Source organism: Arachis hypogaea, chromosome 10 (genome assembly GCF_003086295.3).
Source record: "Arachis hypogaea cultivar Tifrunner chromosome 10, arahy.Tifrunner.gnm2.J5K5, whole genome shotgun sequence".
In the NCBI taxonomy this organism is placed as follows: Eukaryota; Viridiplantae; Streptophyta; class Magnoliopsida; order Fabales; family Fabaceae; genus Arachis; species Arachis hypogaea.
Genome location: NC_092045.1, coordinates 111271704 through 111286854, shown reverse-complemented (window position 1 = coordinate 111286854; position 15151 = coordinate 111271704). Strand labels below are relative to the sequence as shown.

At 31.8% G+C, this 15151-nt stretch overlaps 1 long non-coding RNA gene across 2 annotated transcripts; it reads right to left on the bottom strand.

Annotated features, from left to right (window-relative positions):
- Nucleotides 1–4745: 4745 nt before the first annotated feature.
- LOC112716578 (uncharacterized) lies at nucleotides 4746–9080 on the bottom strand. 2 transcript variants are annotated; one of them, XR_003160406.3, is made up of 4 exons: nucleotides 8444–9080; nucleotides 8245–8332; nucleotides 7944–8124; nucleotides 4746–6390 (listed from the first exon to the last, which is right to left on the bottom strand). It is a non-coding gene; the product is annotated as an uncharacterized lncRNA (long non-coding RNA). The 2 variants fall into 2 exon arrangements; XR_003160407.3 differs by having other exon boundaries at nucleotides 4746–5135; nucleotides 8444–8937.
- Between the last annotated feature and the right edge of the window lie 6071 nt (nucleotides 9081–15151).

The window sequence follows — 15151 nt, the reverse complement described above, 5'->3', positions numbered from 1 at the left end:
CAAGTCACAAAAGTAACTTAACTAAATACACTTCTCGAGGCATAAATATGATTTAACAACTCGATCCACACGAGTAATAAATAAATCATACAAAATTCCGAGCCCACGAGCTCATCCCTACAAGTTCCAAAAATAAACGACCTAGTCGTGTAAAATGGAACAACTTCACAAAAACAAGTTGTCCAAAAAAAACTTGTTCCAACATTCACAACAATATGAGAAAAACTCAGTTTAAATGAGTTGTGCCAGTCAACTGTATTTTCAACGAACTTGTGTCAAGCACAAGTCATGTCAACCTGAAAGTAAAGCTTTAAAAGTGATTTGTATCAAAACAAATCATTAAAGCAAAGCATTAAAAAGTGATTTGTATCAAAATGAATCACTAAAGAAAAATTGAAACAACTTGATATAAAATGAATTGTAAAAAATAAAAAAAAAAGTAAAAACAATCCTCCAATTGAAACAGCTCGAATAACGAGTTGTATCATACACAAGGCTGACAATTTTGTAAAAACTAGAAAGGTGAAGGAATAAACATATTATCCCTTCACCTAAGGCACTATTTATGCTCGACAAAGCGCGAAAATCACAAATCAACCTTTTAATTGGTTGCTCGGATAAAGCAACGAAGTTCAAATTGGTATCTAATGGTTATAATACGGGTTGATGATTTAAAACAACTCAAGCCCATGAGTTGAATGAAATCGAGTAAAAAATAACCATATGTTCTAAGTGATTTGTATTAAAAACAAGTCCTATAAAATTCTATTACCCTAGAAACAACTCAAACCGAATAGGTTGAACAAATCAGTAAAAGGCTTCATTTGATAATCTGATCCGCTTGAGTGCTCGAGTCTAACTTCATAAAGCTCAACCTCGAATAGGGGCACAATAGATAAAGCAACGAAGTTTGATGGTTATAAAGATGATCTATTAAAACAAAGCAAACAAATTGTAATTAAAACAAGTTGTAAAGTTCTAAAAACATCTCGAATTTAAACGAATTGTATGAAATCAGATCAACAAATAGCCACATTTTAATTAAACGATTTAAAATAAAACATATTGTAAAACCTTAAAACTACTCACATCAAACGAGCTAGACGATGTAATACGTAGAAATAATTATGAGTTTTGAAATAAACGATTTGTATCAAAATAAGTCGTACAAAATCATAACTATAAGTTTTAAAAATGATTTGTATTAAAATAAGTCATTAAGCTACAAAACAACTCGAACTAAACGACTTGTATGAAATTCAATCAAGAAATAATTATGTCTCAAAATAAGTGATTTGCCAAAAACAAAGTCGTGCTACAAATCTACAACCTTCAAAACAACTCGGTATAAAACAAGTTGTACAAAATCAAAATAAACTTCAGAATGGTGATTTATATTAAAACAAGTTTTGCATTCTCAAAACAAATCGAACTGAACGAGTTGTATGAAACGTTACAACATTCAAATCACGTCGAGTCAACCAATCTTTTTGGCTTCATACCAGAAACTACTTCTTTACAACTCGACATTTCAATTTGATCATCTGATTGCTCGAGTCCGACTTCATAAAGCTCGACCACAAGCAGGGACACTGTTTATACCCTGACCCGCAATTTAGCCAAGACCAAAAGGGCTAAAAGCCCAGTCTATAGAGTAAGAGTCCAGATCACATCTGGAACCTATCCGATCTCATAAGGTCGGCCTACGCAGCGCCAATTTGACCCGACTTATTCAAATAAGATGAATCTTAACCAACTGCTAAGATATCTCCTATTAATTTAGAAAGGAGATCTTAATAATCTCTAGATGAAAGGGAACGATTATCCACCACTAAAGATGGACCTACTCTAAAAACTAGTTATCTATTCTACTATAAATTTACTGACACTCTCAAGTATATTCAGAACCTAATCTACTAAAAACCTGTCTAAAATCCTTGCTAACTTAAGTGCCGGAGTTTCTTGCAAGTACCACCCCCACCTCTTCAAGAGAAACGTGGATGGTGGTACCTCGATACTAGCAGAAGTCGAACGCTGCCTCAAAAAGAGTCTGAACCTCACGTTCAAGTAAAAAAATAACCAAATTTCAGGTAACCCTCAAAACAGTTATCAAATTAATCATTTGTTTAAAATATATATTAGCATGTAATATATTTGAAATGTTTGAAATAATAATACATGTATATGTAGATAATATTTAGTAATTATTTTTTTATATACACGTAATTAATTGTTTTAAAGGTATTTTGAATACAAATCTTATAAAAAAATTAAAAAATATCTTTTATTTCATGTGAGAAATATTTTACTCTTTTAAAAAGCAAAAATAAAAAATATACTAATTAATTCTATTAAATACAATCTTCCTTATATTTTCTATTCAAATACAAAATTATGTTTTCTAATAAAAAAAAAGTCCTCTTAAATAAGAGGAGAAAAATAAATACTCCTTTTGAAAATCCAATCCAAACTCCTAAAACTAACTAGCGTCTAGTGATATATTCTAACACAGTTTTTTTAAATTTTAGTTCTTATCATTTATTTTCCTTAAGTTTTGGTATCCAGTAAATTTAAAAAATAGTTATTTTAATCTTTGTTATTAGTTTATTCAATTAAGTGTTACACGTCACACATTATTAACATTTAACTTATCACATTAGTAAGTAATGGAGCAAAGTAAAAGTAGAAATTAAAATATATATTTTAAAAAAAATTTCACTCTCTTCTTTTAAGAAATGCTAAAATAATATTTTTCTCTTATCTATTTATAAAATATACATTTTTATTCTTTATAACAGTTAACAAATTTATTTTTAATTCATTTTAAATTTTTTGTGTTAACTACCGTTAATTTTATCCATTTTTTAAAAAAATAAATTACTTTTTACAAAAAACCTCTTTAAAAAAATTATTTTTTTGATTAAATTTTATTTATCAAAATATCTTTCAATAAATTATTTTTTATTAATTAAATTATATTTTTTCCAAAATATTCTTTTAAAAATTTTTTAATGATTAAATTATTTTTTTCTAAGATACCCTTCAATAATTTTTTACAAAAATCTTAGAAAAAATAATTATTTAATTTTAACAAAAATTTTGGTAAAACTTTAATTTAATAATTAATTCAAAAAAAAATTGATAAAATCACAATTTAATAATTATTGAAGGATATTCAAGAAAAAATAATTTAATCATTGAAAAATTTTTAAAAAAATATTTTGGTAAAAATACAATTTAATTAATAGAAAAATAATTTATTAAAAGATATTTTGGTAAATAAAATTTAATCACATGCAAAAAATTAAATTTTTATTAAAAGGTATTTTTGTAAAAAATAATTTATTTTTTCTTAAAAAATGGATAAAATTCATGTTAGTTAACACAAAAAATTTTAAATAGATTAAAGATGAGATTTTTTAAAAATTATAAGAGACGAATTTATAAATAAAGGATATGAGAGTGTCATTTAGCATCTTTCCAGATAGAAGAGTGAAAATTTTCCTAAATTTTACTATATCAAAATAAAAAATACAATTCTATAGGGACCGAAATTTCAAAATGAATATTTAATCCTTCTAAAATTTTTCTCTTTCTTTTTTTTTTTTTTGTTAAGAATAGTACTAATAAATTAACATAATTATTAATGGTTGAGAGAGAAACAAAGCTTTTTTCTGTCTCTCATAAAATATATCAATTGTTAGTAAAAATTGACTAATTAGGCTCTTGTCAAGACTTATATAATTAAATATTTATTAGGTTAATTAAGATTATAGAACTATTTGTCCAAAAAGTTTTTTGTAAATAATAAGAATTAAATTTTAAATTTTTAGATTATAAAAATATTAATAATTTATCCTAAAATTACTTTTTTTAAAAGTTTAAATCAATAAAAAAAATACGAATGATGATATATCTATCAACCATAAAAATACTTTCAATTTACAAGGAAAAAAGCAAAATTTAATCATATTAAACGACCAAACAAAGTTAATTATATCAAATTCTATTTAAAATTGTAATCATGTTAAAATTAATCATCAAATAAAATATATATGAAAAATAAATTAAACTATATATATATATATATAAATATAATAATTAATTTATAAATTGATTTTTTGCATGCACATTAATTTTTTAAAATTATTTAATATGTAATTATTTCTAATGGAAAACACTTTATTTTTGCATTCAATGCTTTTCTATAATTAATTTTATAAATTTCACGTTTTATACAATGCTAAAACTCATTAAATGATGTCGGTTTTTTTTGGTTGGACAACAAATGTATAATCACTTCCGAAAATTGCTAATTATATAATAACTTTTAAATTTGAAGAGAAAAAATACATATACCACTCGTCTTGTATAATCATAAAAAAATCTTACTATCATAAATTTTAAAGGTATATTTTCAAAACATAAAAAAATTATTAAAAAATAAATTTTTTATATTTAAAAAAAAAGTATTATTATACATTTTTAATACAAATTAATCAAATTCTGAAAAAAAATATAAGACATTTTTTTAGCATTAAAATTTTCTCTCTGATATTAAAACATCTTCTAACACACTTTAATAGTCAAAAAAAAAAAAGTACCAACCCACAAAATACGTATAACGTATCTCAAATTTGAACGTGGCTTCCAGAAATTTTCTAAACAAAATATATATTTTTCGGATTCTAAAATATTATCAGAGAGAATGCTGTGTCAACGATGTTGTTAATGCCAATAAGAAAGAAATAAAACATGAGAATTTCTTATCTCTATAAATAGATCAGTGTGGGGAGAACATCACCATGAAAAACATATACATACATACATACACACACTATTTGTGTTAGTTTTTGCAGCATTGCATGATGAATAACAACTGTCGTCCTAACCTATTTTCCGTTTCCCGAAAAAAAAAGAGTGTCATTTGCGAGCTAGCAAGGTAGTATGAGACGGTCGCCAACAACAACAATGATGATGATATCCCACAAATGAAAAGGAGAGTGAAACTACAATTGATAGATGATATGAATTCAAGGAAAGCTACATTCAGAAAGAGACGTGCTGGGTTGTTGAAGAAGTTGGAGCAGCTCGCCATCCTTTGTGACATTCAGGCTTATATTGCCATTTTTGGTCTAGGTACAATTTCAATTTCAATTTGAACTTAGATTTAAATTGTAACAAATTATATCAACTTCATTCTTCAAAAAGTTATGTCCATAAGAAAGAAAACGATTTTTGAGGGTCAACAATTTATAATATTTTTGTCGACGTTTCACTAGTATAAGTATTTAATTATTTTTAATGAATAAATTTTACTAATTCATATATAAATTTTGATAAATATAAATACAAATTATTTATTTTTTATATACAAAATTCTTATAAATATGAATATAAATTAATTATTGCTTATAAAGTGCTGACAATAAATAATAAGAAAAAGTCTATGTGCCAGCACTTTTATCAAAATCTAGTACTTAGCCATCAAAAGAAAAATGAATAATTCTCTACCATTAGATGAAATTTCACACCATTAAAAATATTATTAATGGTTAATTGATAGCTACAACTCACAAAATATACTGTCCCCTAGCACTCCTTAATAATATGGATAATGCTAGGGAGACAAAGAAAACAGCCAGAACTTGCCTTATCTAACGTTCATTAATTGTCGCAACAATTAATGAATGCTAAATAAGGCAAGTTATGACTGTTTTTTACTAATTTTCTCTAGTTAACAAACATTTTCGTAATATGCATTACTTATTATTTCTATTACGCCTATGATACCCTGTTAACTTTTTCATATGCATAAACCATCAACATTAAGTTGGCCAGACTTAACATCAGTAGTTATGCAATGGTAAACTAACAGCATTAATCAATAGACCGTCATGTGCATTAGCTCTAATTCTCGTTATCTGAACGAGACCTATTACATGACAGACACTCAGAGTATGCAATTAAAGCATAGTCGGTCCATTCCTCAGGTTCTACAGGAAGGACCGCTCTGATACCATAATGTAACACCGTCTCTATCAGAATGTCACGCTTCCGGCTGCGCCACTTTGATATCAAAAAGTATTACGACTACTTTATATACTTAATATTAAAATAGGAGCCTATGACCCGACACCATATCGCTGATTTTTTTAAAAACCGGAAACAAATATTTTACCTTAAGAAAAAAAAAACAAACAGGCATATTCATATACAAGACTTCTTACATAATAGCTTATAATGTAATTTACATATAAAACATACAACTCCTATCCCTCTTATAAAATTGTAATAACAAAGACGAGGGAAGAAAAATTATCTAATTAATACAATATCATATAAACCAAAACGCAGTATAACTCTTCATAATACTTCTTCATCCGGTTCCTAAAAAGATAAAGTTGTAGGGGGTGAGAACCTAACCACACGGTCTCACCACGGAGTTTTAGAATTGTCATAAGAAGATATTTAATAAGAAAACTGTTTTCAAACTCAGTGATTATCATTGCCTCATGAATCCTTTTTAAAAAACAATAGCTAATCGTTCAAAACCTTTTCAATGAAACAATGTTTAACCTTTCAGAAATCCAAAACCTTTCTTTTCTTATAAGAAAATCTCAATCAAAAACCAACCACGCAACCAATCAACACAATCATCAATTCAGCACCAAAGTTTATTCTCAATGTAGCACACCAGGACAAACACAGGCAAGACAGACACGGAAAGCACAGGTTTAGGTAGCAGTTACAGCAAATAGTTTAGGTAACAGTTAAGAACAGTTTAACAATTAGGCAAACCAAAATAAGTTCAAGCCCAAGCAAAGCATACAAATGCATATGATGCATGCCTGTCCTATGGCTGATGAGGCTCATCTGTTGGTTATCCAGTCCACCCGACAAGTCTGAAAAAACTTAGACTGTCTCTCGACGTGCGTCCCCAAGAGTCTATGTATAGTTTTTTCTCAAATAATCAATATTTCTCAATGGGAGTTACATTTCCGGGAATTTATATAGTGCCCGTTCACACTTATGTCGTAGGGTCAACAGAGTATCGAGTTTTCAACTTGGTACACGTGGTGGCAAGCCATGGTACTTTATCCAGGGAACCTCGTATCTCAGATAATTCAAATTCATAAGCCATATGAATAATTCAAAGATCATATCTCAACATTCTCAACATCATAATCATTCATCAATCCAAATCTCATTTCCAAATTCATTTCAAAACCATTCAAAGAAAATCCTCATCATCCTTCTTTCCATTTCGTTCATCAACAATCCCAATTCAAAACATAATTGTTTCTTTGATAAATAAATCAATCTTAAAACATATAATTGTTTAAAATCCAAATATTTTTAAATAATTAATTCGAACAACACTTCCAATTTTATAAAATTTCGGCAGCATCTCCTTTAAAACTCGGACTCTGCCACCCTTTTTGGGTCCCAACAAAATCATTTCTCAAACTCCTTTCAACTCAATTTCAAAATCAGAACAATTTCAATATCTCAAACCATTTTCAATTTAAATCTATTTTTCAGCAAATCAAGCTCATTTTCACTTTCCAGATTCCAATTCATTTCCAACAAAGTCAACTAACATTTTCTCAAACTCTTTCCAACGATTTCAAACCCAAGTCATTCACAAATCTCAAATCATTTTCCGAAGTTAAAATAATTTTAATATCAAATCATTTTCCAATTCTCAAATTATACTTGGCAAATATTCGAATCAGATTTTCAAATTAATCTTTCATTCGTTATCTCAATACCAACTCAATATTCAGAACTAGCCACAATCAGGTAAGCAATCACATTTATTCAAGGCAATTCAGTTCAGTTCATAAGACTCCATAATCACCAAAAATATTTATTTACCTAAATATCAATTTATAACAATTCTTAAGAATAAAAATAAGTTTTAATGAAAACGCCCCTACCTCGGAAAGTCGAATCCGTGATAATTCCGTTTATTTTAAATTCGCAGCAACAGTGATAATTCCAATGAAACCAAGGATACCGCATCCATTGCAACAGCAACAAAGTTAATTTTGCGGTGATGATGATGGTTGCAGCAGGACAAGAATTTTGAATCTAATATGATCAAGGGCAGAAACAGTCCTAAGAATCCAAGACAAAGCAAAAACTAAAATTGAATTAAAACAAGAATATGACAACTATAGCAATGACAAAATAGAACATGCAAATGGATTAGGCCCAAGGGAAAAATTTGACCAGTACCAAGATAATAGAATCAGAACCAGCAACAGCCCCGACGTTTGCTTCCAGCAGCGGTAACACCTTCACCAATGACTCCAATTGAGACAAACTCCAACAAACACAATATAGACAAGAACATCAGAGACAAATACAGGGTATTTTACAGAGTAATAAGGGTTCAGAGATGGTTGTTTTCATGGCTAGGGCTTAACTGACTCACCATTAATGATGGTAGCGACCGGCAGCGGCAGAGGAATGGTCTCTCCTCTGTGCGTCACTCTCTCTCTCCTCAGATCTCGCTTACTCTCTTTCTCCTCTGACTCTCACTCTTCCTCCAGCGACCTCTACGGTCATAGCAAACTAAAGGCAGCAGCAACAAAGCTCCAGCGGCGATGGAAGCAAGGCGGCGACACAGGCAACCATGCCTCCCTTCTCCGCGCGATCTGCTTGTCCTTTGACAACTCTCTTTTGTGCGGGGTTCCTTGTCCACGGCCGCTCGGTAAAATGCGGACGAATGATAGCCATGCAGACTCGGGCTCCAGGAGGGGTGGCGCCACAAAGCATCTTGAAAAAATGGCGGCGACGCGAGATGGACGGAGGTAGGCGCGACGGCTCGGTCTCCTTCTTCTCCCCTGCGGTGCAACTCACTTCTCCCCCAGTCCTCTCTTCCTTTCCTTTCCTGTATTTCGTTTCCCCTTTCTTTTCTCTCTTGATTGCTGCTGTGTGTGGGTGTGTTTGTGTATATTGAGTGGGAGCTGTGGCGGTGGGTGGGTGGCGGTGAGGTGGTGGAGGTTAGGGTTTGTGGGTTTTAATTTAGGAATTAGGGTTTAATTTGGGGCAAAAGTGAAATTAGGGATTTTGAGTATATTAGAGTTTGGTAAATTTTAATAAAATTAAAGTATATTGTATAAATTTGAAATCTAATTTAATCTCTTAAAATTACTTTAAAAATACTACTTAATTATCAATTTACTAATAAGCTTTTAATCAAGTATTCTAATTTAAAATTAGAAATAATATAATTTATTTTCTATTTATAAAAATTAAAGTATTAAATTCTAAAATCTCAATTATTTAATTTACTAATCAGCCACAACATTCTTTTTGTTTTCTTTTTCTTGCCATCATTACAATGGTCTTACCACTAGCTTCTTTTTCTTTCAGATGGTAGCTTAAAATTTTTTCCATAATTTTTGTGAAGTGACCAAAAGTAAGAAGAGAGATGAGAGAAAAGAGAGAAAACTTTTAATGGATTTGAATGAAGAAATCAAAATGAATTAATTCACTTCCCTTTTTTGCTTTAGTTACCGTGTAGCATCTATCTATTCTATTATATAAAAATCGGATTTCTGCACTTAATGATGGAGCTGACATGGCATGCTCCATAGAGTGTGTTTCCTGATTTAATTATTTTAACACATTCAATACAATTTATTACTATGACTTAATTATATCAGTTAATTAATTTGATTAGATATTTAAATATCAATATAATTTATTATAATATATATTACTTAATTAATTTTACTTCATTAATTGTAATTTGTTATATTAGTTAATTAATTTATTCATTTATAAAGTCTAAAATAAAATAAATAATTTGTTATTTATTCTAATTGAATTCATTAAATTTAATTATATATTATATATGAATTAATAATAATTTATAAATTACTCTAATTTATAATATTCAATAAAATATTATATATGTCTTAATGTGTTAATTAAATATTATATATGCAAGGAAAAATAAATACAAAGATGATTTATATAATATTGATAATATTATATTAATACGGTAATTTTTTTTGTTTTGATATCATATAGTATTGATAATGATAATATTATTATATAATATTATATAAACTTTCCAATATTAGGATAGAAAATTGAAAAATTATTTCTTATGGCAATTACTCTTAGTGAAATAGTGTGTATTTTATATAGTATTGATAATTGTTGCTTAATTTAAAGTAATTGTATGTCGGTCTGTTAAATTTATTTTTCAATAATGATCTAAATAGATAAATCTAATTGAATTGAATGATTATATAAAATATTTTATATTATTAATATACTAAAATTAAATTTATTTTTCGGTATAGAATTTTATTGGTGAATTTTATACAAGATTAAGTTATTTTTTTATTTTTTATTTGTTTTATCTGTGTTACTTTATTTAATTTTAAGTTGAGTCATATTTACAATTACCGCCATTATGATATTTTATAAAATATGAAAATTAATTTTTTTATAATTTAAATATCAATGTTTGAGTTAATTTTAATTTAACTTTTTTTAAATTAATGTCATCTTTCATTTAGATCTTAATTAATTTAAAATACAAAATACTAATTTATCATTTTTTTTCTTTAAATAATAATAACTTTAATTTATTTATTATCTTTTTTTCTTTTATATTTTGTTTATCAAAGATAATATATGGATTAGGATGGAGTTAAAAAACACTCTATGTGATGCATGTTTGGCACTGATAAATTTATATGAAATAGAAAAGAAGAAAACAGAAAGCTAAAGAACACTGAGTTGAATAGTGTAAACAGATTCATTGAAAGCAAATATCTGTGTGTTCTCATGTCTCATCTCATTTTTTAAAGTTTAAACATATTTTGAATGTACGAATTTTAATTATATTTGTTTTTTTCCTCTTCAATAAATACTACCATCTCTTCCTATTTTTGCTATAGGCTTGTCTTTTATTTAAAAATACAAAAAAACTGTAAAAAAAATTAAAGAAATTAAACCTGTTATTATATTTTTAAAAAAATTAAATGTTCTTTTAATTAAATATCTATGTAATTCCTATCTAGATATAAATTGTATTTCAATATATTGAGTAGTAAATATAAAAAAATATATAATAGATAAGTTAAAATATCAAATAATGAGATATCTATCTATTTTATCTAATCTAATCTATCTAATCTACTCTATAAAAATCAAATTTTCGCACTTAATGATAAAGTTGACGTGGCATGCTTTTTGGAATGTTTCCTAATTTATTTCTTTTAACTCATAAAATACAATTCATTACGGTGGATTAATTATATCAACTAATTGATTTGATTAGATATTTAAGTATCACAGAATTTAATACTATTATTATGTATATCATTTAATTGAATATAATAATTAGAGTATAGTTAGGATCAATTAGATCAATTAGCATTATTTAACATATCTGAATATTTATTATAGGATATTACGTCTTTATTATTTCAATTCTCTTAGCACCTATAAATACCCTTTTATATTGTATCATTCTACACAACTTGAATACACACAAACCTTTTCTCTACTGCTCTCTCTTACCCTTTTTAATAATAATAAATACAATTTAATTTAGTTAGAAGTTCATTACTTTATAGTCTTCTATAAAATAATCTTTTAATCACTTTGAATATTTTAACTCTTTTTTCTTTTTTTTCTCTTTACATGTAATTTTGTTGTGCGTTAACTTTGTTTATTTAATGATGAAATATACTCATGTTAATTCTACCATATAATAGTTTGTTTTTCTCCTATGTATTTTGATTTGTATAGTTACTGTTCATACCCTGGCCCAACAATAAAGGCTCAGGTCCAAATAAAAGGCCTAATCCGAAGCACCGACCTTCATACTAAGAAGTCGGTGTTAACTACGACTTACTCTAAAGAAGTCGGACATGAGATTAGCTGGCAGATAAACACTCATTCAAATGAGTAACCGCCCCTAAAATCTCTCTAACCGCTTCATCAAGCCATATCTTAATCTCCCTAAGATAGAGGGACGGTTAACACCCAAAAGATACGGCACTACTCCAACGGTGGTTATTGGCTCACCACTATAAATACACTGACACCCCTCAGGTATCACTAAGCCCAATACTCTCTAGACCTGCTCACACCCTTGCTAACTTAGGCATCGGAGTGTCTTTGCAGGTACCACCCCCATCTCCTCGTACAAACAAGTCGGACGGAGCCTCCCGAGTTGCACACTCATTCGGAATCCTCCTCCTTCACACATTTGGGCCAACCAACGCCATCCATTCTATTAATCTCTGGTTACCCACCGTAACATTGTCGCCGTTGCCGGGGACCCGAGAGATCATCCATCGATGGCGGACAGATCCCACGAAGAAGGCCATGTGGAGACAGATTCTGAACAAGAGAATCTGGACATAGGCAATAACGATGTGGATCTCACCCTCCACCAGGAAATTGACAAACAGCACAGAGAAGGCACCTCCGGAGTAAAAAACCCGAAGGTAAACTCCTCAGAAGGGCGCGAATCAGAAAAAGAAGGACCATCCCATGTAACTGAACTCATGGGATTAGTCCACAGCCGCCTGGAACAATTAGAGCAAGAGCGAGAGCGGCAAAAGGAAACTGAGAAGAGCCTAAAAGAGGAGATGGAACGACGAAAAGAGTTAGAAAGAAAACTCTTAAAGTTGGAATCCTCCCTCAAAAGTCGCAACTCCCGCGACGAACAAGAAGAGCCGCGCTTGGGTGGGGAAGATCCTTTCAGCGAGGACATAATGCGGGCAAAAGTTCCGAGGAACTTCAAAAGCCCTGATATGGACCTCTACGATGGAACCACGGATCCAAAGCATCATCTGAGCAACTTCAAAAGTTGGATGTACCTAGCCGATGCTTCCGACGCTACGCGATGCAAGGCCTTCCCGACCACTCTATCAAAAGTAGCGATGAAGTGGTTCGATAGCCTCCCCCCGAGGTCGGTTACTAGCTTTGAAGACCTCTCTAGGAAGTTTTTGATGAGGTTCTCAATCCAGAAAAACAAAGTGAAACATGCACCGAGCCTCCTGGGAATAAAACAGGCGGTCGGAGAATCTTTACGAGCCTATATGGAAAGGTTCAACAAAGCATGTTTGGAGATTCAAGACCTGCCCACAGAGGCAGTCATAATGGGATTAGTCAATGGGCTTAGAGAAGGTCCCTTCTCGCAGTCCATATCTAAAAGACATCCCGTTTCTCTAAGTGATGTACAGGAAAGAGCTGAAAAGTACATCAATATGGAGGAAAATGCCAAGTTGAGAGACCTGAGCTGGCGACCTGGGCCCCCTCCCTCAACAAAAGAGAGGGAGCGGGAAACCAAGAAAAAGGAAGAACTCGGTCTCGAAAGGCCAAGAAAATATCACTCTTATACTCCTCTGAAAGTTTCTATAGTGGATGTATACAGAGAGATTTGCAATACTGAGAGACTGCCACCCCCTAGACCAATTAAAAATAAAAAAGGGGGAGCCGCAGCGATTACTGCAAGTACCATAAAATATATGGTCACTCCACAAACGACTGTTACGACCTTAAAAATGTGATAGAAAAGCTGGCTAGAGAAGGTCGGCTTGATAGATATCTCATAGAAAGGTCGGACAGTCATGGAAAGAGAAAGCGAGATGATATGGATAAAAGAGACCCACCACCACAGACTCCAGAGAGACATATCCATATGATCTCAGGAGGGTTTACAGGAGGGGGACTTACCAAATCCTCTCGCAAAAGACATCTCAAAAAAGTCTACCAGGTCGGGGGAGAGTCACCCGACCTTCCTACCATTTCATTTACAAAAGAAGATGGGCAAGGAATAATCCATGGACACGACGATCCTGTGGTAATAACTATGATCCTAGCAAATGCCCATCTCCACAGAACCCTAGTAGACTAAGGAAGCTCGGCGGACATTCTTTTCAAGCCTGCTTTCGACAAGCTAGGGTTAGATGAGAAAGAGTTAAGAGCTTATCCTGACACCCTATACGGATTAGGGGACACGCCAATAAAACCACTAGGATTTTTGCCCCTTCACACCACTTTTGGAAAGGGGGAAAAATCAAAGACTCTGAGTATAGACTTCATAGTCATAGATGTAGGGTCAGCATACAATGCTTTGATCGGCAGAGCTACCCTTAATCGACTCGGAGCGGTGGTATCCACTCCCCACCTCTGCATGAAATTCCCGACCTCAGCGGGAATAGCAACGGTAAGGGGAGATCAAAAGTTGACAAGGAAATGCTACAATGAAAGCCTAAATCTGAGAGGAAAGGGCAGAAAAGTTCACACAATAGAGCTCGGCGGCGCAAGGGCCAGAGAAGAGCTGTGACCACAACCGGGAGGAAAAACCGAGGAGATACAGGTCGGTAAAGAGGAAGGGAAAAACACTTATATAGGAGCCAACCTAGGGGAAACTCTAAAACAAAGGTTGGCTAAACTCCTAAGAGATAATTCCGACCTCTTCGCCTGGAAGGCCTCTGTCATGCCTGGGATTGACCCCGAGCTCATGTCCCACAAGCTCTCAGTTTATCCAGGGTCCCGACCTGTACAACAAAGAAGACGCAAGCTCGGGCCAGAACGAGCCCTAATAGTAGAAGAACAAGTACAGGCGCTTCTGGAAGCTGGCTTCATCAGAGAAGTCAAGTACCCAACATGGCTAGCCAATGTAGTGCTGGTCAAAAAACAGAATGGCAAATGGAGAATGTGTGTCGACTATACCGACTTAAATAAGGCATGTCCCAAGGACCCTTATCCCCTACCAAGTATTGATACCCTAGTGGATTCCAGCTCGGGGTACCAATACTTATCGTTCATGGACGCCTACTCGGGATATAATCAAATCCCGATGTATGAGCTAGACCAGGAGAAAACGTCATTCATCACACCCAGAGCTAATTTCTGCTACGCTGGTAAAAACCAAGAAGGAAGTCGACCTCCTGTCAGACCTCTCGCAAGTCTTTGATACCATAAGGCTGCACGGGATGAGATTAAATCCCGCAAAGTGTGCCTTCGCGGTAGAGGCAGGGAAGTTTCTAGGGTTTATGCTAACACAAAGAGGGATTGAAGCCAATCCCGATAAGTGTAGAGCCATCCTAGAAATGAAAAGTCCGACTTGTTTGAGAGAAGTCCAGCAGCTCAATGG